Source organism: Hordeum vulgare, chromosome 5H, assembly GCF_904849725.1.
Source record: "Hordeum vulgare subsp. vulgare chromosome 5H, MorexV3_pseudomolecules_assembly, whole genome shotgun sequence".
Classification (NCBI taxonomy): Eukaryota; Viridiplantae; Streptophyta; class Magnoliopsida; order Poales; family Poaceae; genus Hordeum; species Hordeum vulgare.
The window spans coordinates 440,182,133-440,195,308 of record NC_058522.1 but is presented as its reverse complement, the minus strand read 5'-3'; positions in this window follow the sequence as shown (position 1 = coordinate 440,195,308).

Here is a 13,176-nt window from a genome sequence, read left to right as displayed (position 1 = left end):
GAATATTTGAGCCAATTGTTCCTTGTTATGAAGAACATTTTTGTCATTATGTCTATACAGTTTACAATGAATTTTTCATTGCTGCTGGGAGAGCTGTCCAACATTTTCCAACATAATGAGCTCAAGTTTGTCGATCGCCATAAGTAAAGGTTCCCTGTTTTTGTGATGAATATTCTATCATCGGAACAATTGTGACTCTTTTTTCTAGTACAGTGACAACTATACACTGACAATTCTATTAAGTGTATTTCAATGTAGTGGATGTACTGTTTCATTTTTGGTGAAAAGTTTATTAAATAGTATGAATTTAAATAGTTGTAGAAATTGTTCTCGATGTTGACGATGCCCGTCCCGCATCCTCGTCGTCGACTCAGTGGCGACAACCTCTTGAGAGGCGCCATGTCCGGGATTGGGCTCCGTCGGGCTGGCACTGGGAGGTGCTAACTTCCGGGGCACACATCTTGGTGAGGAACCGGGCTCCCGTCGTCGACCCGGAGCTTCTTTGGTGGCGGTCGCATGGGCCACTTTCGGTGCGGAGGCAACAGGCCCCCGAGGAGGAGGTACGTCGCCGTGTTAGGGAGGAGGACTAGCACGTCTATCGCTACTTGGTTGTGTTGGACGCCAGGTTCTCCAATACTTGACAGGTTCTTCAGGGATTCTCACCGAGCTATGATCCTGTGATGGTTCCTTCTCTGTGGGTGTCCACCGCCCGCGCCTCAGTACATCGACAACTCTTTGGGTGATTAGTTTGATCATGAACCGCGAGAACTAGATTATACTAGAGATGTATTTGAGATTATATTCGATAATATTTGAGATGTACTAAGTTGATTGTTGGTTGTAACTGAAAGAGAACCTTTTTGCCTCTTGAGATCTATTGCAGGACAAGCGTTTTGACTTTGTTGCTAGAAAAAATTAAGCTTCTTAGTGTCGACAGGTCCATCATTGCATGATTTTTCTTTTTTGTTGTTGTAGCCTTTAGGATACGTTTTTATTTGTCCAATGTCTGTGATTTTTAATCTTATATAGTCATGAACACAGAAAATGGCGTGGTCCGACGACGATAGGATCCCTGCGTGTCATTTGTGCTGGGATGACAGGGCTATATGCGACCGTTATCCTCACCTAGACAACGATACGTCCTTCACCGTCAATCTGACGGATGACTTCCCGATTAATACGGTATGTAAATACTGTTGGAAATATGCCCTAGAGGCAATAATAAATTAGTTATTATTATATTTCTTAGTTCATGATAATCGTTTATTATCCATGCTATAATTGTATTGATTGGAAACACAATACTTGTGTGGATACATAGACAAAACACTGTCCCTAGTAAGCCTCTAGTTGACTAGCTCGTTGATCAAAGATGGTCAAGGTTTCCTGGCCATAGGCAAGTGTTGTCACTTGATAACGGGATCACATCATTAGGAGAATCATGTGATGGACTAGACCCAAACTAATAGACGTAGCATGTTGATCGTGTCATTTTGTTGCTACTGTTTTCTGCGTGTCAAGTATTTGTTCCTATGACCATGACATCATATAACTCACGGACACCGGAGGAATGCTTTGTGTGTATCAAACGTCGCAACGTAACTGGGTGACTATAAAGATGCTCTACAGGTATCTCCGAAGGTGTTCGTTGAGTTAGTATAGATCGAGACTGGGATTTGTCACTCCGTGTGACGGAGAGGTATCTCGGGGCCCACTCGGTAATACAACATCACACACAAGCCTTGCAAGCAATGTAACTTAATGTAAGTTGCGGGATCTTGTATTACGGAACGAGTAAAGAGACTTGCCGGTAAACGAGATTGAAATAGGTATGCGAATACTAACGATCGAATCTCGGGCAAGTAACATACCGAAGGACAAAGGGAATGACATACGGGATTATATGAATCCCTGGCACTGAGGTTCAAACGATAAGATCTTCGTAGAATATGTAGGATCCAATATGGGCATCCAGGTCCCGCTATTGGATATTGACCGAGGAGTCTCTCGGGTCATGTCTACATAGTTCTCGAACCCGCAGGGTCTGCACACTTAAGGTTCGACGTTGTTTTATGCGTATTTGAGTTATATGGTTGGTTACCGAATGTTGTTCGGAGTCCCGGATGAGATCACGGACGTCACGAGGGTTTCCGGAATGGTCCGGAAACGAAGATTGATATATAGGATGACCTCATTTGGTTACCGGAAGGTTTTCGTGCATTACCGGAAAAGTTTCGGGCTCATCGGTAGTGTACCGGGAGTGCCGGGAGGGGTGCCGGGGACCATCGGGAGGGGTGTCACGCCCCAAGGGGTCTCATGGGCTATGGGAAGAGATAAACCAGCCCCTAGTGGGCTGGAATAAGTTCCCACTAAGGCCCATAAGGTTTGAGAAGGAAAAAACACAAGGTGGAAAGAGTTTCCAAGTGGGAAGGTGGAATCCTACTCCAAGTAGGATTGGAGTAGGACTCCTCCACCTCCAATTTCGGCCAAACCTTTAGGTTTTGAGGCTGCCTCCTCCCCTCCCTCCCACCTATATATACGGAGGTTTTAGGGCTGATTTGAGACGACTTTTCCACGGCAGCCCGACCACATACCTCCACGGTTTTTCCTCTAGATCGCGTTTCTGCGGAGCTCGGGCGGAGCCCTGCTGAGACAAGGTCATCACCAACCTCCGGAGCGCCGTCACGCTGCCGGAGAACTCTTCTACCTCTCCGTCTCTCTTGCTGGATCAAGAAGTCCGAGATCATCGTCGAGCTGTACGTGTGCTGAACGCGGAGGTGCCGTCCGTTCGGTACTAGATCGTGGGACTGATCGCGGGATTGTTCGCGGGGCGGATCGAGGGACGTGAGGACGTTCCACTACATCAACCGCGTTCACTAACGCTTCTGCTGTACGATCTACAAGGGTACGTAGATCACTCATCCCCTCTCGTAGATGGACATCACCATGATAGGTCTTCGTGCGCGTAGGAAATTTTTTGTTTCCCATGCGACGTTCCCCAACAGTGGCATCATGAGCTAGGTTCATGCGTAGATGTCTTCTCGAGTAGAACACAAAAGTTTTTGTGGGCGGTGATGTGCGTTTTGCTGCCCTCCTTAGTCTTTTCTTGATTCCGCGGTATTGTTGGATTGAAGCGGCTTGGACCGACATTACTCGTACGCTTATGAGAGACTGGTTTCATCGCTACGAGCAACCCCGTTGCTCAAAGATGACTGGCGAGTGTCGATTTCTCCAACTTTAGTTGAATTGGATTTGACCGAGGAGGTCCTTGGATGAGGTTAAATAGCAACTCATATATCTCCGTTGTGGTGTTTGCGTAAGTAAGATGCGATCCTACTAGATACCCATGGTCACCACGTAAAACATGCAACAACAAAATTAGAGGACGTCTAACTTGTTTTTGCAGGGTATGCTTGTGATGTGATATGGCCAACGATGTGATGTGATATATTGGATGTATGAGATGATCATGTTGTAATAGATAATATCGACTTGCACGTCGATGGTACGGCAACCGACAGGAGCCATAGGGTTGTCTTTATAACTAACGTTTGTGCTTGCAGATGCGTTTACTATTTTGCTAGGACGTAGCTTTAGTAGTAATAGCATGAGTATCACGACAACCCTGATGGCGACACGTTGATGGAGATCATGATGATGGAGATCATGGTGTGACGCCGGTGACAAGAAGATCGTGCCGGTGCTTTGGTGATGGAGATCAAGAAGCACGTGATGATGGCCATATCATGTCACTTATAAATTTCATGTGATGTTAATCCTTTTGTGCACCTTATTTTGCTTAGAACGACGGTAGCATTATGAGGTGATCTCTCACTAAAATTTCAAGACGAAATTGTGTTCTCCCCGACTGTGCACCGTTGCTACAGTTCGTCGTTTCGAGACACCACGTGATGATCGGGTGTGATAGACTCAACGTTCACATACAACGGGTGCAAAACAGTTGCGCACGCGGAACACTTGGGTTAAGCTTGACGAGCCTAGCATGTGCAGACATGGCCTCGGAACACATGAGACCGAAAGGTCGAGCATGAATCGTATAGTTGATATGATTAGCATAGAGATGCTTACCACTGAAACTATTCTCGACTCACGTGATGATCGGACTTGAGATAGTGGATTTGGATCATGTACCACTCAAATGACAAGAGAGATGTACTTTTTGAGTGGGAGTTCTTAAGTAATATGATTAATTGAACTAATTGTCATGAACATAGTCTAATGGTCTTTGCGAATTACGATGTAGCTTGCGCTATAGCTCTACTGTTTTATATGTTCCTAGAGAAAATTTAGTTGAAAGTTGATAGTAGCAAACTTTGCACACTGAGTCTGTAAAACCGAGGATTGTCCTCGTTGCTGCACAGAAGGCTTATGTCCTTAATGCACCACTCGGTGTGCTGCACCTCGAGCGTCGTCTGTGGATGCTGTGAACATCCTACATACACGTTTCTGATGACTACACGATAGTTCAGTACAAAAATACTTAATGGCTTAGAATCAAGGCGCCGAAAACGTTGTAAAACGTCACGAAACATAAGTGATGTTCTGAAGAGATGAAATTGTGATTTCATGCTTGTGCCCTTGTTAAGAGGTACGAGACCTCCGACAAGATTCTTTGTCCACAAAGCACAGGAGAAAAGGCTCAACCGTTGAGCATGTGCTCAGATTGTCTGAGTACGACAATCGCTTGAATCAAGTGGGAGTTAATCTTCCAGATGAGATAGTGATAGTTCTCCAAAGTCACTGCCACCAAGCTGTGAGAGCTTCGTGATGAACTATAACATATCAAGGATACATACAATGATCCTTGAGCGATTCGCGATGTTTGACACTGCGAAAGTAGAAATCAAGAAGGAGCATCAATAGTTGATGGTTTGTAAAACCACTAAGTTTCAAGAAAGGCAAGGGCTAGAAGGGATACTTCGTGAAACGGCAAAACAGTTGCTGCACTAATGAAGAGACCCAAGATTAAACCCAAACCCGAGACTAAGTGCTTCTGTAATGAGGGGAACAATCACTGAGGCGGAGCAACTCAAGATACTTGGTAGATAAGAAGGCTGGCAAAAGTCGAAAGAAGTGTATTTGATATACATGATGTTGATGTGTACTTTACTAGTACTCCTAGTAGCACAAGGGTATTGGATGCCGGTTCGGTTGCTAAGTGATTAGTGACGCGAAATGAAAGCTACGGCATAAATGGAGACTAGCTAAAGGCGAGGTGACGATACGTGTTGGAAGTGTTTCCAAGATTGATATGATCAAACGTCGCACGCTCCCTCTACCATCGGGATTGGTGTTAAACCTAAATAATTGTTATTTGGTGCTTGCGTTAAGCATGAACATGATTGGATCGTGTTTATTGCAATACGATTATTCATTTAAAGAGAATAATGGTTACTCTATTTTCTTGAATAATCACCTTCAATGGTTTATTGAATCTCGATCGTAGTGTTACACATGTTCATGATATTGGTGCCAAAAGATACGAGTTGATGATGATAGTACCACTTACTTGTGGCATTGCCGCTTGAGTCATGTTAGTATAAATTGCATGAAGAGGCTCCATGCTGATGGATCTTTGTACTTACCTGATTTCGAATCACTAGTGACATGCGAATCATACCACATGAGCAAGGCCTTGTTTTCATTGAGATGAAATAAGATAGTAACTTGTTGGAAGTGATACATTTTGATGTATGCAGTCCAATGGGTGCTGAGGCACGCAGTGGATATCATTATGTTCTTACTTCACTGACGATTTGAGTAGATACAGGAGTATTTACTTAATGAATCACAAGTCTAAAATGTTGAAAAGTTCAATTCCGTTTCAGAGTGAAGTTCGTCGTAACAAGAGGATAAACTGTCTACGATATGATCATGGAAATGAATATCTGTGTTACGAGTTTTGGTACAGAGTTAAGACAATGTGGAAATTGTTTCGCAGTTCATGCCACCTGGAACATCATAGTGTGATGATGTGTCTGAACGTCATAGCCACGCACTATTTGGTATGGTGCATACTATGCTGTCTCTTATCGAATTACCACTATCGTTTATGGGTTATGCATTAAAGACAACCGCACTCACTTTAAATAGGGCACCGCGTATTTCCGTTGATATGACACAGTATAGACTGAGGTTTAGAGAAATCTAAACTGTCGTTTCTTGAAAGTTTGGGGTTTCGACACTTATGTGAAAAAGTTTCAGTCTGATAAGTTCGAACCCAAAGCGGATAAATGCATCTTCATAGGATATCCAAAACAGTTGGGTACATCTCCTATCTCAGATCCGAAAGCAAAGTGTTTGTTTCTAGAAACGGATCCTTTCTCGAGGAAAGGTTTCTCTCGAAAGAATTGAGTGGGAGGGTAGTAGAACTTGATGAGGTTATTGAACCATCACTTCAACCAGTGTGTAACAGGGCGCAGGAAGTTGTTCATGTGGCGCCTACACCAATTGAAGTGGAAGCTGATGATGATGATCATTGAGCTTCGAATCAAGTTACTACAAACCTCGTAGGTCGACAAGGTCGCGTACTGCTGCAAAGTAGTACGGTAACCCTGTCTTGGAGGTCATGTTGTTGAGCAACAGTGAACCTACGAGATATGGAGAAAGCGATGGTGGGCCTAGATTCCGACAAATGGCTGGAAGCCATGAAATCCGAGAGAGGATCCATGTGTGAAAACAAAGTGTAGACTTTGGTAGAACTACTTGATGGTCATAGGACTATTGAGTAAAAATGGATCTTTAAAAGAAGACAGACGATGATGGTGATAAGTCACTATTAAGAAAAGCTCGACTTGTCGCAAAGATGTTTTCGATAAGATCAAACAGTTGACTATGATGAGACTTTCTCACTCGTAGCGATGCTAAAAGTCTGTTAGAATTATGTTAGTTGTTGATGCATTATTTATGAAATATTGCACGTAGGATGTCAAAACATTGTTCTCTCGACGGTTTCCTTGAGCAAACATTGTATGTGATACAACGAGAAGGTTTTGTCGATCCTAAAGATACTAGCAAGTATGCAAGCTCCAGTGATCCTTCAATGGACTGGTGCAAGCATCTCGGAGTTGGAATATACACTTTGATGAGATGATCAAAGATTTTGGGTTTGTACAAGGTTTATGAGAAACTTGTATTTCCAAAGAAGTGAGTGGGAGCACTATAGAATTTCTGATAGGTATATGTGGTTGACATATTGTGGATCAGAAGTAATGTAGAATTTCTGTAAAGCATACAAGGTTGTTTGAAAGAATTTTCAAAGGAGTACCTGGATTACGCTACTTGAGCGTTGAGCATCAAAGATCTATGGAGATAGATCGAAAGCGCTTAATAGAAGTTTCAACAAGATGCATGCCTTGACAAGTTTTTGAAAGAGTTCAAAATAGACCAGCAAAGAAGGAGTTCTTGGTTGCGTTGTGAGGTGTGAATTTGAGTAAGACTCAAAACCCGACCACGGCAGAATAAAGAGAATAGACGAAGGTCGTCTTCTATGCCTTAGCCGTAGAATCTAAAGTATGCCATGCTGTGTACCGCACCTGAAGTGTGCCTTGACTCAAAGTATGTTGAGAGGTACAGAGAGTGATCCATGCTTGAATCACTAGAAGCGGTCGAAATTTATCCTTAGTAACTAATGGACTAAGGAATTTTTCTCGATTATGGAGGTGGTTAAAGAGTTTGTCGTAAAGGGTTACGTCAATGCAAGCTTTGACACTAATCCGGATAACTATGAGTAGTGAAACGGATTCGTATAGTAGAGTAGATATTTGGAGCATTTCCGAATAGCACGTAGTAGCAGCATCTATAAGATGACATAAAGATTTGTAAAGAACTCACGAATCTGAAAGTTTCAGAACCGTTGACTAAAACCTCTCTCACGAGCAAGACGTGATCAGACCCCATAACTATATGGGTGTTGGATTCGTTGGAATCACATGGTGATGTGAACTAGATTATTGACTCTAGTGCAAGTGGGAGACTGTTGGAAATATGCCCTAGAGGCAATAAGAAATTAGTTATTATTATATTTCTTAGTTCATGATAATCGTTTATTATCCATGCTATAATTGTATTGATTGGAAACACAATACTTGTGTGGATACATAGACAAAACACTGTCCCTAGTAAGCCTCTAGTTGACTAGCTCGTTGATCAAAGATGGTCAAGGTTTCCTGGCCATAGGCAAGTGTTGTCACTTGATAACGGGATCACATCATTAGGAGAATCATGTGATGGACTAGACCCAAACTAATAGACGTAGCATGTTGATCGTGTCATTTTGTTGCTACTGTTTTCTGCGTGTCAAGTATTTGTTCCTATGACCATGACATCATATAACTCACGGACACCGGAGGAATGCTTTGTGTGTATCAAACGTCGCAACGTAACTGGGTGACTATAAAGATGCTCTACAGGTATCTCCGAAGGTGTTCGTTGAGTTAGTATAGATCGAGACTGGGATTTGTCACTCCGTGTGACGGAGAGGTATCTCGGGGCCCACTCGGTAATACAACATCACACACAAGCCTTGCAAGCAATGTAACTTAATGTAAGTTGCGGGATCTTGTATTACGGAACGAGTAAAGAGACTTGCCGGTAAACGAGATTGAAATAGGTATGCGAATACTAACGATCGAATCTCGGGCAAGTAACATACCGAAGGACAAAGGGAATGACATACGGGATTATATGAATCCCTGGCACTGAGGTTCAAACGATAAGATCTTCGTAGAATATGTAGGATCCAATATGGGCATCCAGGTCCCGCTATTGGATATTGACCGAGGAGTCTCTCGGGTCATGTCTACATAGTTCTCGAACCCGCAGGGTCTGCACACTTAAGGTTCGACGTTGTTTTATGCGTATTTGAGTTATATGGTTGGTTACCGAATGTTGTTCGGAGTCCCGGATGAGATCACGGACGTCACGAGGGTTTCCGGAATGGTCCGGAAACGAAGATTGATATATAGGATGACCTCATTTGGTTACCGGAAGGTTTTCGTGCATTACCGGAAAAGTTTCGGGCTCATCGGTAGTGTACCGGGAGTGCCGGGAGGGGTGCCGGGGACCATCGGGAGGGGTGTCACGCCCCAAGGGGTCTCATGGGCTATGGGAAGAGATAAACCAGCCCCTAGTGGGCTGGAATAAGTTCCCACTAAGGCCCATAAGGTTTGAGAAGGAAAAAACACAAGGTGGAAAGAGTTTCCAAGTGGGAAGGTGGAATCCTACTCCAAGTAGGATTGGAGTAGGACTCCTCCACCTCCAATTTCGGCCAAACCTTTAGGTTTTGAGGCTGCCTCCTCCCCTCCCTCCCACCTATATATACGGAGGTTTTAGGGCTGATTTGAGACGACTTTTCCACGGCAGCCCGACCACATACCTCCACGGTTTTTCCTCTAGATCGCGTTTCTGCGGAGCTCGGGCGGAGCCCTGCTGAGACAAGGTCATCACCAACCTCCGGAGCGCCGTCACGCTGCCGGAGAACTCTTCTACCTCTCCGTCTCTCTTGCTGGATCAAGAAGGCCGAGATCATCGTCGAGCTGTACGTGTGCTGAACGCGGAGGTGCCGTCCGTTCGGTACTAGATCGTGGGACTGATCGCGGGATTGTTCGCGGGGCGGATCGAGGGACGTGAGGACGTTCCACTACATCAACCGCGTTCACTAACGCTTCTGCTGTACGATCTACAAGGGTACGTAGATCACTCATCCCCTCTCGTAGATGGACATCACCATGATAGGTCTTCGTGCGCGTAGGAAATTTTTTTGTTTCCCATGCGACGTTCCCCAACAAATACAGCCAACAATCTGGCGGATGACTTCCCGATTATTTTTTGTTAGTCAAGTATGACGTGCGCTTTTTTGCTTTAGTTAACCTTTATTTTTTGTACAATTCGACTAGTGCGTTCTCTGCCATGCAAGATTTGTTGTCTTGGATAAGTTTAATTTCAAAGAGAAGGACAGTACAGAGCCTAAGATAGCTCACCTAAGAACAGGGCATTTCACTTTTGTTGTCAAGGTAAAAAATGATGAAGATCACACATATTTTGGGTGTTCTAATTAGAGGGCATTTTGCAAGGCATATGAGTTGAATGAAGACATGAACATTACCTTCGATCTTGGTATTGATGATGTTCGTGATAATAATATAGAAATTTGGGTGCATGCGTAGGATGACTTGATTCCAGTTCTACCTCAGTTGTGTTTTGTCAACAGATTTGTTAGGTAATTTATATTGATTATTGAAAAGTATCTGGTACTCATCCCGATTAAATTTCTTTATTTTAAATCATTAGCTTATTTCCGTGCTACAAGAACTACACGGCAGATAATAGATCAGACCTACTACGGTTATGGCTCTGAGCTTACTTGGTTGAAGAAAAATTATCTCATCCCATTTATTCATGATGTTGACTATCAGGCTAAAAATTACATGACTAGCAACATTTATCATGGATACGTGCCACTAGTGCACGAGTTGAGCCCTTATAACATCACTTCAAACAACTTTGTAAGATTTTTTTACCATTGCGTCATTAATCCATCTTTTTTATACATTGTTCTTAAGCAAAATGAGTTTGCTAACTATATTATTATTACTAATGTTCTTCAACAGGTACTTCGTCAGAGACCGTGCCTAAATGAATGTTTACCACCAGTGATTTCTAAATGGTTAGCTTACGGCCAATCCCGATTAATTATCATGGTAAATACAGGATATCTCAAAGTGAAGACACTTTGAAAATCAAAGGATGGAGAAATGCAATACAAGCATTCACGAGACCATTTGGAGAGGAATACTTGCGCATCTCATAAGTTGAAGATAAGTTGATCTGTGTTCTTTAATACGGAGATGTCGGAGTCTGCCTTTATTATGTTTTTTTATCTAGGAAAGACCAATAGTTAGTGTTTCAACCTTGTGTAACTTGATCATTTGCTACTATAATAACAAAGAGAATGATGAGGAGTTCATTTTTATGCTATTTTACGGGAGGGGCGTTTTGGGACTGGGGTCCAAATGAACCCTATATCCTGGACGTCCATCTAAGCATGGGGATCAATGCTGACAAATATTAAATTGCATATACGGTTGGTGGTAAAAGTTGATCACATTCTGTACGTATAGCAAGCATCCGACTCGTGTACAGCCAGCGGTAACGTGGGCGGATGCCCGTCCGTCACAGCTAGTGGATGCGGATACTAATCACACATTGTTGTGTCGTTTGTTCCGTTCTAAGCGGGCGGCATGGGCGCCCACCTGCCAGGCATGGCCGTCCCACCAACTTAGGCCAACTCCATCGCACGATTCCATCCTATTCGGTCCCGTTCGTTTGGGGTAAAAAGATAAATCGGTCGGTCCAGCGTGAGACAGTCTGGACTCATTTTATCCGTTTGTGTCCGGGACGATCCATTTCGAATGCAAACTTACGCGGGGTTTAGGTCGCGGCGAACAACAAACATACGCGCGTTCGTTCGTGTCGGTGCCGCGTGCAGGTGGTCACCTATCTCCCATCCGCCCACATCAATGTGCACGAGCGACCGGACCCGTCTGTCATCCGTCCAGGGAACGGTCGCGGTCCTTCTTAAATGGGGAAGCAGTGGACCGGTCATCGTCCACACTTCCCACTACACCCCGCGGCCTCCTCGAATCCCGACACCCCAAACCCTAGCCTCGAACTCGCTGGCCGGCCGCCTCGCAACCATGGGGCTGGAACTACGGTCGCAAGGGAAAGCACAACCGCTAGGCTGGCTCCTCGTCGGGACGTCGTCGCGGCTCCGTGAAGGAGGAGACCGCATCGCCACCACGCCGGGCCTCCGCGCCTGCTCCCTTCACCATCGGCCTTAGGCTCGTCGGCCAACGCGACCGGCAGTACCTCAGCGCTGAGGTATGCCGACGCTACTGGGAGACAAGGACGCCGGTCCCGTGGAGCGACATCCACCTCCCGAACAACTGGCATCTGGATCTGGTGGGCCAGTACTGGAGCACGTCGTGCACGGCTCCGGAGATGACGCACGCAGTGGGGGCGTGAACTGGTGCCCCGCGCCGCCGCGGTCACCGGAGCGGGACGTCTCGCTACGGGAGAAGGTGGTGCAGGCACCTGCCAGCTTCTAGCCCGCCCCCGCGCACCACGGACCGTCGGCCCACCTCTGGACGCCGCCGACCTACGTCGACCTCGTCAGCGACGACGACGACACCGGCGGCCACTGAAGACGGCGACGGTCACGACATCGACGGGCGTTTTCTAATGTAATTTTTATGTTAATTATGTCAACAATGGTGAAACTGGACCGTTTTGTGGCTGTGATCCTTAATTTTATGTTTTAAATTTTTTTAACTGCGTTTATTTACTTTTTATTTAAGTTTTTTTCATTTTTTAATCACGTTCAACACAGACATGACTTGGGAAGTGGCCCCACGATGAACATACGCACGACCCAACGGACAAAAGCGGACATGGACGAATCCATTGCTGCCACAAACGAATAAAATCCGGCCAAACCGAATATTCGTTTGGGTCGTGCGGTGAAGTTGGCCTTACGACCACACAATATGGAGAAAGGCTAGGATCCAAAGGCTGTATCGTCAAGGTGAAAGAACATAGACCCGAGACTGCCAAGGTAGTTGCGGCGGCGAAATGAAAGGGATGGATTTCTTTGTCGATCCATTGACTAAGTATGTATTTTTTTAGAAAAGGAGGATTACCCCCGGTCTCTGCATCAGTATGATGCATACGACCCCTTTATTAAACAAATAAACCAAGTACGGATCCACATAGTCTCGAAAAAAGGAAAAACCGAAAATAAGATCAAAAGTGCCACAACCGGCAAAATAGGCCTAGATGTCTACTCATCTATCCTATTAGTGGACTGCCATCCAAACCGGTTGAAGATATCCCGCGCTACCGTCTCCCATCGGGTAGACCCAGTAACCAAAGGCTCCCTGGTTTCCGCAGGAGTGAGTAAGGACCAAGTACGGATCGATGCCGATGCTGTGTGTAGTACCTGCAAAAAATGTATGTTCGTATGTTTGTTAAATACCATATCGTTCCTACAGTTCCAAATCGCCCACAAAAGTGCACAGACTCCAATACGAATGTGTCTAGCAATAGTCGAATTAACTCCATCCAGCCACGTTCCAAATAACGTATCGATGCTGTCCG